General features: G+C 46.0%; 1 long non-coding RNA gene across 1 annotated transcript in view; it reads right to left on the bottom strand.

Annotated features, from left to right (window-relative positions):
• LOC308585230 overlaps positions 1-13,505 on the bottom strand; it is a 133,449-nt gene that overhangs the window by 70,911 nt on the left and 49,033 nt on the right. Inside the window, exon 2 of the long non-coding RNA XR_014007175.1 lies at positions 1,041-1,161. This is a non-coding gene — a long non-coding RNA (uncharacterized lncRNA). The remainder of the gene's footprint in view (positions 1-1,040; positions 1,162-13,505) is intronic.

Genomic DNA, 13,505 nt, shown 5'->3' with positions numbered 1-13,505 from the left:
GCTGCGCACCTGGTCCTTCAGGGGCACAGTTGCCCCATTCAGGACAAAGGAGTCCTCCACACCTGCCCGCCTCCTGTCCCCCAGAAACAGTACTTCTGTCTTGTCAGGATTCAACCTCAATCTGTTAGCCGCCATCCATCCTCCAACCGCATCTGTCCATTTCGGGAGACAGTGGGAGGCCTGCTGGCTCCATCCAGTCCAGCATCACCTTCTCACAGTGGCCAACCAGATGTCCACAAGCAGGATCTGAGCAGAAGCGCAACTCTCCCTCCCTGTGGTTTCCACCAACTGGGATTCAGAAGCATCGCTGCCTCCGACTGTGGAGGCAGGGCTGAGCTGTCCTGCCCAGTAGCCATCAATAGCCCTCTCCTCCTCCATGAATTTGCCCAATCCTCCTCTAAAACCATCTAGGTTGGTGGCCATCACTGCCTTTTGTGGCAGGGAGTTCCACAGCACAGTTGAACCATGTGCTACACCAAGAAGGACTCACTTCTCTCTTCTTAGCTGATCTATTTGCACCTTTCTCTGCTGGGACACCAGCCCCCAAATTCCAAGCATAATGTGGATTTAGAGCCATAGAATCATAGAATTCCTCCATGAATTTGTCCAGTCCTCTTTTAAAGCCATCCAGGTTGGTAGCCATCACTGAATTCCATAGCTTATCCTCAAGGGCCGCCTCTCCCCATAGGAACCCGCCCGGACCCTGCAATCATAATCTGAGGCCCTTCCTCAAGTGCCCCCTTCACGGGAGGTCCAGAGAGAGGCAACATGAGAACAGGCCTTTTCTGTGGTGGCTCCCTGTTTGCTGAATGCTTTCCCCAAGGAGACTCACTGGTGCCTTCACTAAATATCTTAAGATGCTAGGTGAAAACATTTCTCTTCAACCAGGCCTTTGGCTGATTAACGTTCTGTTGTTGTTGTTTAGTCGTTTAGTCGTGTCCGCCTCTCCGTGACCCCCTGGACCAGAGCACGCCAAGCACTCCTGTCTTCCACTGCCTCCCACAGTTTGGTCAAACTCATGTTGGTCGCTTCGAGAACACTGTCCAGCCATCTCGTCCTCTGTCGTCCCCTTCTCCTTGTGCCCTCCATCTTTCCCAGCATCAGGGTCTTTTCCAGGGAGTCTTCTCTTCTCATGAAGTGGCCAAAGTCTTGGAGCCTCAGCTTCAGGATCTGTCCTTCCAGGGAGCACTCAGGGCTGATTTCCTTAAGAATGGAGAGGTTCGATCTTCTTGCAATCCATGGGACTCTCAAGAGTCTCCTCCAGCACCAGAATTCAAACGCATCCATTCTTCGGTGATCAGCCTTCTTTATGGTCCAGCTCTCACTTCCATAAATCACTACTGGGAAAACCATAGCTTTAACTATACGGACCTTGGTTGGCAAGGTGATGTCTCTGTTTTGTTTGGAGTACAAAGTATTGGAGATTAACATTCTATGACTTTTTAAATTGTGGAAAGGGTGTGTCTTTATTCTTTAGCTTTCATTTCTGCTTTATTGTGTATTTTGTGTTCTCATTTTGTATTTTCACGTGCACAAATTTAATAAATAATCCTAAATAACAATTGCAACTTTGCGCTGTGTGAGGAAATGGTCTCCTTTATCTGTCCCTAATCTTCCAACCTCCAACTTTATTGCATGTCCACGACTTCTAGTGTTGTGAACAAAGGATCATCACAGAGCAACAGTTGCTCAACTCAAAAAACCAGATTTGAAGAGAAGAAGCTCAGAAGAATTCCATTATCTGAAACCCTCTGAGACATGTTCACTTCACTGCCACCATCACGGCTGAGGAATATGATGAGAGGCAGGGAGAAAAGGCGGGGGGGGGGAGTCAACATTTCTACCCAGCACAGTTCTCATGCCAGTGGCAACCCATAATACCCCAGGAGCTTGCAGCCAAGGGAGGGAAGAGAAGTTCAGTCTGGCCCCGAGGTGATATTTACCACCTTATGAATTAATCATATCCCACCCGCTCCCGAGTTAAACCTCAGAAGAATGCTGAGGACCGGATACGACAAGAAACCTAGATTTAGTAACTGCAGGGAATGAGTTCTCCGAGGCCACTATTTCTGTCTTCTTGGTTTTAAAAACATTACACGGGGGTGGGGGTTATTATGATTATGAGCACTTGACATTATCCCTGGGGAGATAAACCTCAGTGCAATTTCATGATCCTGTGCACCGTTGCAAAGAAATTAATCTGATTGCTCAGCGAACAGAGAGTAGAGAAATACTGTATTGCTGCTGGTTGAGGCGAGGACATGTTTCTTCTCACATGGGGTTGGACTAGATCACCCCTGGGGTACCTTCCATCTATCTATCTATTGATTATTGATCTATTGATCTATCCATCTATCTATTCCCAAGAGTATCATCTGTCAACTTCCTCTCCCCTCTAGCAGCAAAGGGAACTCGGAATTTGCCTTCTCCGCTCGACGGGTGTTTGCAAGTGGGAGGAAATCTCACATAAACATATCTGCCAGGCTGAGGCTGCGATTACAGCAAGTGGTGCAGAAGGTGATGCTCTTAAAACATACGGAGAGTAGCAGGCAGCCGGCACAGCTGTCTGTGTGGGAGGCTTCAGCTCTGGCAGGAAAATAGCTTATCAGACCAACAGAGGCTTAAGTCTGTGTTGGGCTGCAAATATATACATAGAAAGAGAGAGGCATTTGAGAGGCTGCTCGCTTCAAGGTACCCTGTAATCCTTGGCCCTGCTTGCGTGCATCCGAAAGGAAACAGGCTCCGTGTTGCAGAATGAGCAGGCACCCCAGGGGATTGGCGGTCCAGAGATGGGCGCATCGCAGAGTCGTCCCTGATGCAGCTTGAAGTTTGCTAGGGGGTTGTTGCCCTGGTCAATTGTTGCCCTTGTTTCTGCCATCCTTCAAAGGCATGGGTCCATGCAGTTTCCCCCTTGTCCTGCTCCTTTCCTGTTTAGCACCGAATTGAACGACTCAGGGCTCACCTCCACTTCCTCTTGTGCCTCTGCTCCCCCCCCCCCCAGGCCTTTGGGAACTGGCTCTTTCTGATTAAAGGGCTTGCCCTGGGATGTATGTATTGTGATTGCCTGTGTTTTCACACTGAATAGAATGGCAGAAATGGAGAGTTGATTATCCAGTCCAACACCCAGCAATGCAGGAATATGCAACTGTTTCATATCAAACCTGCAACCTTGGTGTTGTCAGCACCACGCTCTAACCAACCAAGGTATCCAGGTTTTAAATGGATCTTTTAAATGTTATTTTAATAGTGATTGATTGCATTTTAATGATGGTCCTTTCTATGTCTTCAGTTTGTTCTATTTTATCTGTGTAAGCCGCCTTGCCTCCTGGACTGAGACAGAGGCCGTAGATAATAATAATTAATAATAATAATAATAATAATAATAATAATAATAATAATAATAATAATAATAATCTCTTCCTGGGTTGGGTCCACTTTGTCCATTTTGCAGGATTTCCCCAAGGCATGGCATATTACTCCATCTCTGAGCTGCAACTCACCTAAGCTGGAAGAGGCGAGACTGTAAGAGTCAATGGGTCTGCACTCTGTGAATCCAGCTGATCATACCCATACCTATCAGATATTCAGAGGGTGGGCAGGCACTGATTTCGTCGTCCGCCTACTCACTGAAAAGGCAATGGATGTTATTGCTGATTGCCTGACTGGGGACGGATGTGGGCACCTCTGCTGATCGCTCCATCTGCTCGTGGCTCCATCAGGGCACACCATGCCAGACCATAATTGAATTTTGCCATCCTTTCTACATTAGTTTGCTCAGAATGAGACACTCACTTATATATATAAAACAATAACCTAAATCCTTTATTTATATCAATGCCATCCACCTAGCTGTCTATATTTAAAGAAGCCAATGTAGCCCCAGCGACTCTAAATAAAGGACACGGAGTCTGACTCACGCCGCAAAAGTGCTCATTAGATCTGGTCCCATTAGCATGAACTTTGAGAAGAACCCCGCTAATGATATCAGGATAATAAAGCCATTACTGCACATGGCGAGACTCTGGGCTCACCCACAAGCTCTGCCAACAAAGAGATAAATTCATTTTTATTGCCCCACTGACAGGCCGGCTCCTCTAAAGCAATTATTGACCGACGTGGACGGCCTGTTTGCTTTGCATTTAGAGATTCGTTAGAAAAGCAAACACTCCTGCGAGCATCCATCAAGGCTGCTCGAAGGACGGGATTCTTTGGTTGCTAATTGTCTGCAGTCACCAGCTCCATAGGATTGTCATTCCCAGCTCACTGAACAGGCTGCCTTCTCCTTTTGATGGGGGGCACGTGTGTGTCTTCACGCAGAGACCAAGCTGTGTTCTGTGCGCCGGAAACAGCCAGGGCTGGAATGTTCCCCCCTTCGAAATGACCGAATCCATGTTCCCAGGCAGGAATGGTACTTAAGGAACGGAAAAAAGGTCTCTTTCTGCCCCATTTAACTAATGTGGCTCACACCATCAAGAAACCCCGAGTTCCTGCTTTCATAATTATTTATTGCTATGATGGTGGCTTCCAGCACAGCACTTATTGCATTGTTATTTAGCCTCATAAGAACATAAGAAGAGCCCGTGCTCTCCAACATTCCTCTGTTGAAAATAGGGAGAACCTATTCAACAACAGGGACGTGGGTGGTGCTGTGGGTTAAACCACAGGGCCTAGGACTTGCTGATCAGAAGGTTGGCGGTTCGAATCCCCATGACGGGGTGAGCTCCCGTTGTCCGGTCCCTGCTCCTGCCAACCTAGCAGTTCGAAAGCACGTCAAAGTGCAAGTAGATAAATAGGTACCGCTCCAGCAGGAAGGCAAATGGCGTTTCTGTGTTTCTGCTCTGGTTCGCCAGAAGCCTCTTAGTCATGCTGGCCACATGACCCGGAAGCTGTACGCCAGCTCCCTTGGCCAGTAAAGCGAGATGAGCGCCGCAACCCCAGAGTCGGCCGCAACTGGACCTAATGGTCAGGGGTCCCTTTACCTTCATTCAACAACAACAACAACAACAACAACAAGTTTATTATTTGTACCCCTCCCAACTGACTGGGTTCCCCAGTGGCGTAGCGTGGGTTGTCAGCACCCGGGGCAAGGCAAGTAATTTGCGCCCCCTAACCCGTGGATTTGCGCACCCTAACCCTAACCCCCAGATGTTGCGCCCGGTGCGGCCGGCCCCCCTGCACCCCCACGCTACGCCACTGGGGTTCCCCCAGTCACTTTGGGCAGCTTCCAACATATATACAAACATAATAAAGCATTAAACATTAAAACAAAACTAAGCTGTTCTTATACCAAGGTACCACTGCATAGGGAAGCTTTTTAAGCTTTTTACTATGTCTTTATATATGCTGGAAGCCGCCTAGAGTGGCTGGGGCAACCCAGTCAGATGGGCGGAGTACAAATAGTAAATAGTGGTAGTAGTAGTAATAATAATAATAATAATAATAATAATAATAATAATAATAATAATAATAGTTTCTCTCAGGAGCTGGTGGTGAGCTCTCCTTCATTGGAGACTTCTAAGCAAAGGTTGGATGGCCATCTGTCTTGGATGCTTTAGCTGAGATTCCTGCATTTCAGGGGGTTGCACTAGAAGACCCTTTTAAGTCCTTTCAAACTGTTCAATTCTATGATTCTATGACCTTCTTCAACTGGTGCCCAGAACTGGCCTCCAAAGATATGTTTGGAAGAAGAGTTTGGATTTGACATCCCGCCTTTCACTCCCTTTTTAAGGAGTCTCAAAGTGGCTCACATTCTCCTTTCCCTTCCTCCCCCACAACAAACACTCTGTGAGGTGAGTGGGGCTGAGAGACTTCAGAGAAAATAAAAAAAATTCCTTCCAGTAGCACCTTAAAGACCAACTAAGTTAGTTCTTGGTATGAGCTTTCGTGTGCATGCACACTTCTTCAGATACACTGAAACAGAAGTTGCCAGATCCTTCTATATAGTGAGAAGGTGGGGAGGGGTATTACTCAGAAGGGTGGTGGGAATGGGAGATTGGCAGATAGCTGAGATGAGCCTGTTGACGACTCTTAACGACTGCAATAGGTCTTATAGGAAAAGGCAAGGGGTGAGAAGGTGAAACATGGCTTAGTCATGTATAATGAGACAAGAATCCAATGTCCCTGTTCAGACCAGGTCTCTCCATGGTTTTAAGTTGGGTAATGAGTTGCAGTTCAGCAGCTTCTCTTTCCAGTCTATTTCTGAAATTCCTTTGTAGTAAAACAGCTGGCCCAAGGTCACCCAGCAGCTGCAGGTGGAGGAGCGGAGACGCGAACCCGGTTCCCCAGATTACGAGACTACCGCTCTTAACCACTACACCACACTGGCTCACTTGTTGACATCACTTGCTCAGCCAGGACTCAGCTGGATAAGCTGAGGCTGTGGTCAGTTCCCAGGGTCCCTCAGCAGTCAGCACTGAGCTTGATGGGCCAACAGCATCACTCATTATAAGGTAGATTCTTGTGCTTTTGTCCCATCGGGTACCAAGAGATAAGAGCGCTGTATCTTTCTGCCCTGCATCTTGAAACACAGTTTCGGAGAGAGAAGGCAATTTCGAGCAGAATGAAAGCCAAACGTGAAAAGGCTAAGCAGGGCATCTGTCCCCCCTCCCCACCATTTTTCTACTCAAAGTTTCAACTTCTGCAACAGCTTTACTTTAAGAAGGGGGGGAAAACAACCTCATTGGGGAACAATGCAGACATCTGAGCCCCGTGAGTCATATATGGTCCTGAGCAGCAGAGTGTGATTTCTCCTCTCACAATGGCAAATGCAAAATCAATAGCTGGTTATGGCACCCAAGAAGCTTTCTGCCTTTGATTTATTCCTGAAAAGCGGGGAAATTGGTGAGGAGAATGACGGAGGAGATGGTAACCTGTGCAACACACAGCGGTGTTCTAATTACTCGCCGAGGAAGGATGGAGGGTGAACAAATGATCCCCCTGCTTCGGGCACGAGACATTTTAGGAGTGATTATTGCTTATCTCCCGCTGCTAAAGCTGTAGTGAGGTTTCTGCTGGGGAAGGTGGGGGGGGGGTGTCTAACCATGGATGCTGGAAAGGAAAAGGTATCTGTAGCAGGTGAGAGATGCCCAGAGCACAACTTTATGCAGATGGGACGAAGAGGAAGAGTATCACTTAAGAGACAATAGATTTATTTCATTTTTAACCCACCAATGTAGAAGTTTGTGGTGATGAAGCAGTTTATAAATCCTGCTAAATAGAGATAGGAAAATAGTAAGGGAGAACCCACGTCTTTAAAAACCTGGCTGAAGAGATGAGGTTTTAGCTGATGCAGGAAACCAACCATTGTTGGCTCCAGCTGGATTTTAGGAGGAAGAGCATTCTAGAGCCAGGGAGCCACCACCAAGAAGACCCTTCCATAAGCTGTAGAGATATGAAGCTCATTCATCTCTGTAGAGGTATGAAGCTCCCCTGTTTAGGGAAGCTTTTAATATTTGATGAATTATTGTATTTTAATATTTTGCTGGAAACTGCCCAGAGTAGCTGGGGAAACCCAGCCAGATGGGTGGGGTATAAATTAATTGTTGTTGTTGTTCCTGCTGCTTTTGTTGCTGTCTGTGGGAATGTTCAGGGAGGCAGGAAAGGATATATTGTTTATTAATATCCTTCCTAACTTGTGCTAGCAAATTTCTTTAATTAGCAGAGTTTACATTCCCCTTTTACATGCACAGCAGATAGCTGGTTGCAGGCTTGTGTAAGCTTCTCACTACAGTGGTACCTTGGGTTAAGAACTTAATTCGTTCTGGAGGTCCATTCTTAACCTGAAACTGTTCTTAACCTGATGTACCACTTTAGCTAATGGGGCCTCTCGCTGCCACCGCCATGCAATTTCTGTTCTCATCCTGAAGCAAAGTTCTTAACCCGAGGTACTATTTCTGGGTTAGCGGAGTCTGTAACCTGAAGCGTCTGTAACCCGAGGTACCACTGTATTAGGTTCCTGGTAAGTTCCCTTATACAAGGGACGCAGGTAGCGCTGTGGGTTAAACCACAGAGCCAAGGACTTGCCGATCAGAAGGTCAGCGGTTCGAATCCCTGTGACGGGGTGAGCTCCCGTTGCTTGGTCCCTGCTCCTGCCAACCTAGCAGTTCGAAATCATGTCAAAAGTGCAAGTAGATAAATAGGTACCACTCAGGCGGGAAGGTAAACGGTGTTTCCGTGTGCTGCTCTGGTTCGCCAGAAGCGGCTTAGTCATGCCCAGTGTCCTCTGTGGGTTGGAAGCCAAGAGAGCAATTCTAGCTAAAGAGCTGCTCCAACAAAGGAGGAAGTCAAAAAGGGAGAGAGTGCTGCGTGCCTTGTCCTTTTGTTACCAGGTAAGGTCACGCCCACCTCTAGTCACATGCAAAGGAAGTATGTCCCAGCCAGGAGGAAACAGGAAGTTTTCGACTGGCTGGACCAAACATTCCCCTGCATGTCCACTCTAGGAAAACAAGGAATGTTGTACTTGACTGCTACTTGTGTATCACATCCCACAAGTCCTCCAACCAAAGTGAGCATACAAAAGCAGGTATGTTGGGGTAAGTGTATCTCTAAACTAAAGATTAGGAAGGACTTTCTGATGGTGAGATTTCTGATAGCGGAACGGGCTCCCTTCGAGTTTTCCAGTCAGATTTTGGATAGCCATCTGCCGCCAGAGATTCTCCAGCTGTGATTCCTGCATCTTCCAACTCTACAGTTCTAGGGCTCTAAATGGGCATATTGGTGAAAACAATACACCAAGATGCATTGCATTAGGTCTCTTGCAAAAACAAATACATGTGCTCACTAGGGCAAAACTGAACGAAAAATGTGCATATTAGGAGGAACGCATATGGAAATATTTGTGAATATTCAAGCTGGCTTTTAAAGAAGTAAATAGATCACAAACTGCAGTTGGGTGGGGGTGGAGGAGAAGCTGAATTTGACACATGTGTCCATTCCTGCTTTTGAGTACCTGGTTGTCAGTGACCAAAAAACCCTCCACCAAAAAACAAACAAACCAGGATTGGAGCTCTTGCCTTCTCCTTACGTTCTTAAGGAAGTCTGCAAATCCTGGTGGTGTAACTCTCCTATTATTCAGCTCCATTTTCTCCAGAAATCAAAGTGCCATTGATTTTTTTTGATTTTTTTTTTACCCGACTTGCTATTTAGTGAGCATGAAAAGGCTTCTTTGCTTGCATCCCTTCTGCTCCGGTTATCAATCAAGGAATGTTTATGCCATAGAAAAGCATTTGTTAAGACAACAGCCTCTCTCCGGGTGGCACTTTAATACCCTCACTGTGGAAAAGAAATATAAGAAATAATAAACAGATCTCGGGGGTTTTAATTCATCGTTAATGAGCCTTTCAACATGACTGTAAATGCTCAGGAGCATGTTTTTAAAAAGAAGGAAGGCAACATGAAACGAAATAAAAACTGCAGCTGATATTAAAATCAATGAGACTTAACTACTTTGGAAAAACGTTTTCTCTCTCTCTCTCTCTGTGCGTTGGCTGTCAATTAAAGTGTCAGGCATAATTGGTCTATTCTGTAGAAAATGCATCTTCAATAATGTGGAAGGGGGGGAAGGGAGATGTCGATATTTTCCCTCTCATCCTCTCCTTTCAGCTTTACATAATAACCATCTCACAGCTAAAATGCATTTAATTTGATCTTAATGCCAGGGTAGCTAGCAGGTTTTTAACTGTGTAAAAAGTTCTTCTTGTCTGTTAACTGCAGAAAGTGCTTCTCTGACACCAGGCTAATAAACTCCGCCATCTGAAAATGCCCTTTCTCTTGAGTTGATGCCTCTTGGCTGCTGGTTTTGCAATAAACAAAACACTTAGAGGTTCACCCCATCCAACAGCTAATGGGGACAAACTTCTGCTTCCCGTGATTGTCTCTGCTTTCTGCATGGCCCCAGTTCAGGATGATTCCAGGTGAGCTGACCCAGTGACTCCCTTTCCAAGCTGCCCTTCAGCGATTGCGATCGTAGGGCAGCGGGCATTAAAACCATAATTAAAAAACAAACCAATGGATGGAGCAACTCCCCAATGAGGAAATGGGGTTTTTAGCTTAGAGGAAAAGCAAGAAAGAGGAGAGACATGGTTGAGGTGTATAAAATGATGGAGGAAGTGGATAAAGAATAGTTTTTCTTCCTCTTCTGTACTGAGTTGAATAGGATCCAAAATGCAGCAGTCTGATTGGTCCTAGAACAATAGGATCCAAAATGCAGCAGTCTGATTGGTCCTAGAACAATAGGATCTAAAATGCAGCAGTCTGATTGGTCCTAGAACAATAGGATTCAGAATGCAGCAATCTGATTGGTCCTAGAACAATGCAGCAGTCTGATTGGTCTGCAGGAGCCACCCAATCCAGCTCCAGATGGAAGTGAATCCACAACCTGATTGGCCTTCAGGAGAATTCCGGAATTAGCCAATCATGTGGGGCCCATTGTGTAAATAATGTATATAAAGCAGATACTTTGAGGGGACTTTTATTCATTCCTCCTCACCACTATGAGCTGAATAAGGAGCAAGAAATCCACTCTCGACTCCGAGTATATTTCATCTCCCCTAACACTAAAATTCATGGACATGCATGTCGAACTATCATAGAATCGTGGAATTGTAGAGTTGGAAGGGACCTCAAAGGTCATCTGGCCCAACCTCCTGCAATAGAGGAATCTCAGCTAAAGCACCCATGAAAGCGAGCTTGAAGAGGGGTATCAGGAAAGCAAGAGTGGAGTACAGAGGAAAAATGGAGGACCCTCTGTGAAATCGTGATACTAGACAAATGTGGCAGGGAGTTCAACATCAGTTGAACAGCAGTTGGGGGGAGTGGTGCAGGAAAAACAACTTACTCCTTAACTTAAAGAAAACAAAAGAGATTATTGTGGAGTTTAGGAAATGTAAATTGAATATTCAGCCACTTATTATTGAGGGGAAGTGCGTAGAACAGGTCTCATTGTTTCTGGGACTGGGACTGGTGGAAGTAGTAGACTCCAAATGGCTGGTGGGTTGTGGAAGGCTGCCTTAGAGATCAGCAGGCTCTTCCTGTGCCCTCAAGTTCTTACAAGACAAAGAAATTATATGTAACAAAAATTGGCTTTAGAAATGCAAGCGAGCAAGCTCTCTCTTAAATGACCCCTTCCTACCTTCCCTGTGCAAAACTAGGGATAGCTTTTTTGTTTTAAATAATCTTAACAAATGATGCTCCAATAGCTCTCCTGAGCAGCCTTAAAGCCAGGCTTAATGATAATGAACACCAGAGTTCAGAAGCTCAGCTGGACATGGCTGCTGGAATGGTGAGGAAGTTGCCCAATTAGGCTAACAAGGTGCAAGTGCTAACATCAGGAAAGCCCTCAGAATAACTGGTAATTGAGACGGGAAACTGAGCGTGTGGCCGGCAGACAAGATAATGGCCAGCAGGAACAATGGGTGGTCTGAAGCAGCCTAGAGAGCTTTGTTTTCATCTTGACCCCAGCTAGACATCTTGAAATTTCTCTCCGTCTTGGACAGAGTCATAAATCTCCAAGCTAAAATTCAAGCGCCCTACTCTTCCTCACTTGGATGCTGTTTTTATCTTTAAATTTAAAGAAAGGGTTCAAGCTGTACGGATGTCTGGTCACAGAAGACAGGAAGGAGGGTTCGGCAAACCACAATGCTCCTTCAGGTTATGGTGATCAAAATCAGTAGTAGAAATGGAGAGATCTGTCAGTTTCACTTCTCTCGGTTTCTCATTTTTGCCCCCAGTCTTAAATTCAGCACTTCACGTTGCTGTGAAAGGTTGTTGTGGTTTTCCCCCCCAATCTTCATGAAGATTCAACAGGATTTTACTGGGGATTTCCCCTAATAAACACACGTTCATATGCACTTTTGACATTATGCATTCCTTACTCATATCTTTCCCTAACCGATGCACTTTTGGACATGTGAGTTGGAGGAATGATATGATAGCCATGTTCAAATATATAAAATATATAAAAGGATGTCACATAGAGGAGGGAGAAAGGTTGTTTTCTGCTGCTCCAGAGAAGCGGACACGGAGCAATGGATCCAAACTACAAGAAAGAAGATTCCACCTAAACATTAGGAAGAACTTCCTGACAGTAAGAGCTGTTCGACAGTGGAATTTGCTGCCAAGGAGTGTGGTGGAGTCTCCTCCTTTGGAGGTCTTTAAGCAGAGGCTTGACAACCATATGTCAGGAGTGCTCTGATGGTGTTTCCTGCTTGGCAGGGGGTTGGACTCGATGGCCCTTGGGGTCTCTTCCAACTCTAGGATTCTATGATTCTATGATTCTATGAATGCATCATGAAATGTGGAGATATGGCCAGGCCTGCATCCCAGGGTGGCTAAAGGTTTTGGAGACCTGGTTCTTTGATAATGTTTAAGAACACAAGAAGACCCTGCTGGATCAGGCTAATGGCCAGGGCTGGATTGAGGTTTGATGAGGCCCTAAGCTACTGAAGGTCATGGGGCCCTTGATATGTCCAGCTGTCCTTTGTCAACAACAAATTGTCGCTGTTTTTTGTGTGGGATATATATAGGCTAGATGGTAATTTATGGACCTAATCAGCATCTCAAGCCATTTGTGCATGGTGCCATGCAGCCAGTTCATGTAGAATGTACACACCCCATACAGTGGTATATTGGGTTAAGGTCATTCCAGAGGTCCGTTCTTAACCTGAAACTGTTCTTAACCTGAAGCACCACTTTAGCTAACGGGGCCTCCCACTGCCGCCACGCCGCCAGAGCACGATTTCTGTTCTTATCCTGAAGCAAAGTTCTTAACCCGAGGTACTATTTCTGGGTTAGCGGAGTCTGTAACCTGAAGCATATGTAACCCAAGTTACCACTGTATATAGAAATGAGCAAATTTGAGGGAGCCTACATAACACAAAACACTGTTGCTGCATGTAGGTTTTATTTTATTTGTTTTTTATCTTATATTTTGGAAATGTACATCCAGGGTTTTTTTCCTTTAATTTTTTTGGGGCCCCCAAGAGAGTGGGGCCCTAAGCTAGAGTTTGTTTTGTTGTTGTTTAGTCGTTTAGTTGTGTCTGCCTCTTCGTGACCCCTGGACCAGAGCACGCCAGGCCCTCCTGTCTTCCACCGCCTGCAGCAGTTTGGTCAAACTCATGCTGGTAGCTTCAAGAACACTGTCCCACCATCTCGTCCTCTGTCATCCCCTTCTCCTTGTGCCCTCCATCTTTCCCAACATCAGGGTCTTTTCCAGGGAGTCTTCTCTTCTCATGAGGTGGCCAAAGTCATGGAGCCTCAGCTTCACGATCTGTCCTTCTATCCTTCCAGTGAGCACTCAGGGCTGATTTCCTTCAGAATGGAGAGGTTGGATCTTCTTGCAAATTTGGCCCTGCCAATGGCTCATCCAATCCAGCGTCCTGTTCCTGCAGGGGCCAAGCAAATGCCTGTGGGAAACCGGTGAGCAGGATCCGAGCAAAGAGCCCTCTTCCCTCCTAAAGCCTCCAACTATTGCAACTTCCAGCTACTGCTTTGAGTTTCCCCCCTACAAT

The sequence above is a fragment of the Podarcis bocagei genome, assembly GCF_964188305.1.
Source record: "Podarcis bocagei genome assembly, chromosome: 4".
Lineage (NCBI taxonomy): Eukaryota > Metazoa > Chordata > Lepidosauria > Squamata > Lacertidae > Podarcis > Podarcis bocagei.
The sequence above is the reverse complement of the archived record's forward strand: the minus strand, read 5'-3'. Positions and strand labels throughout refer to the sequence as shown.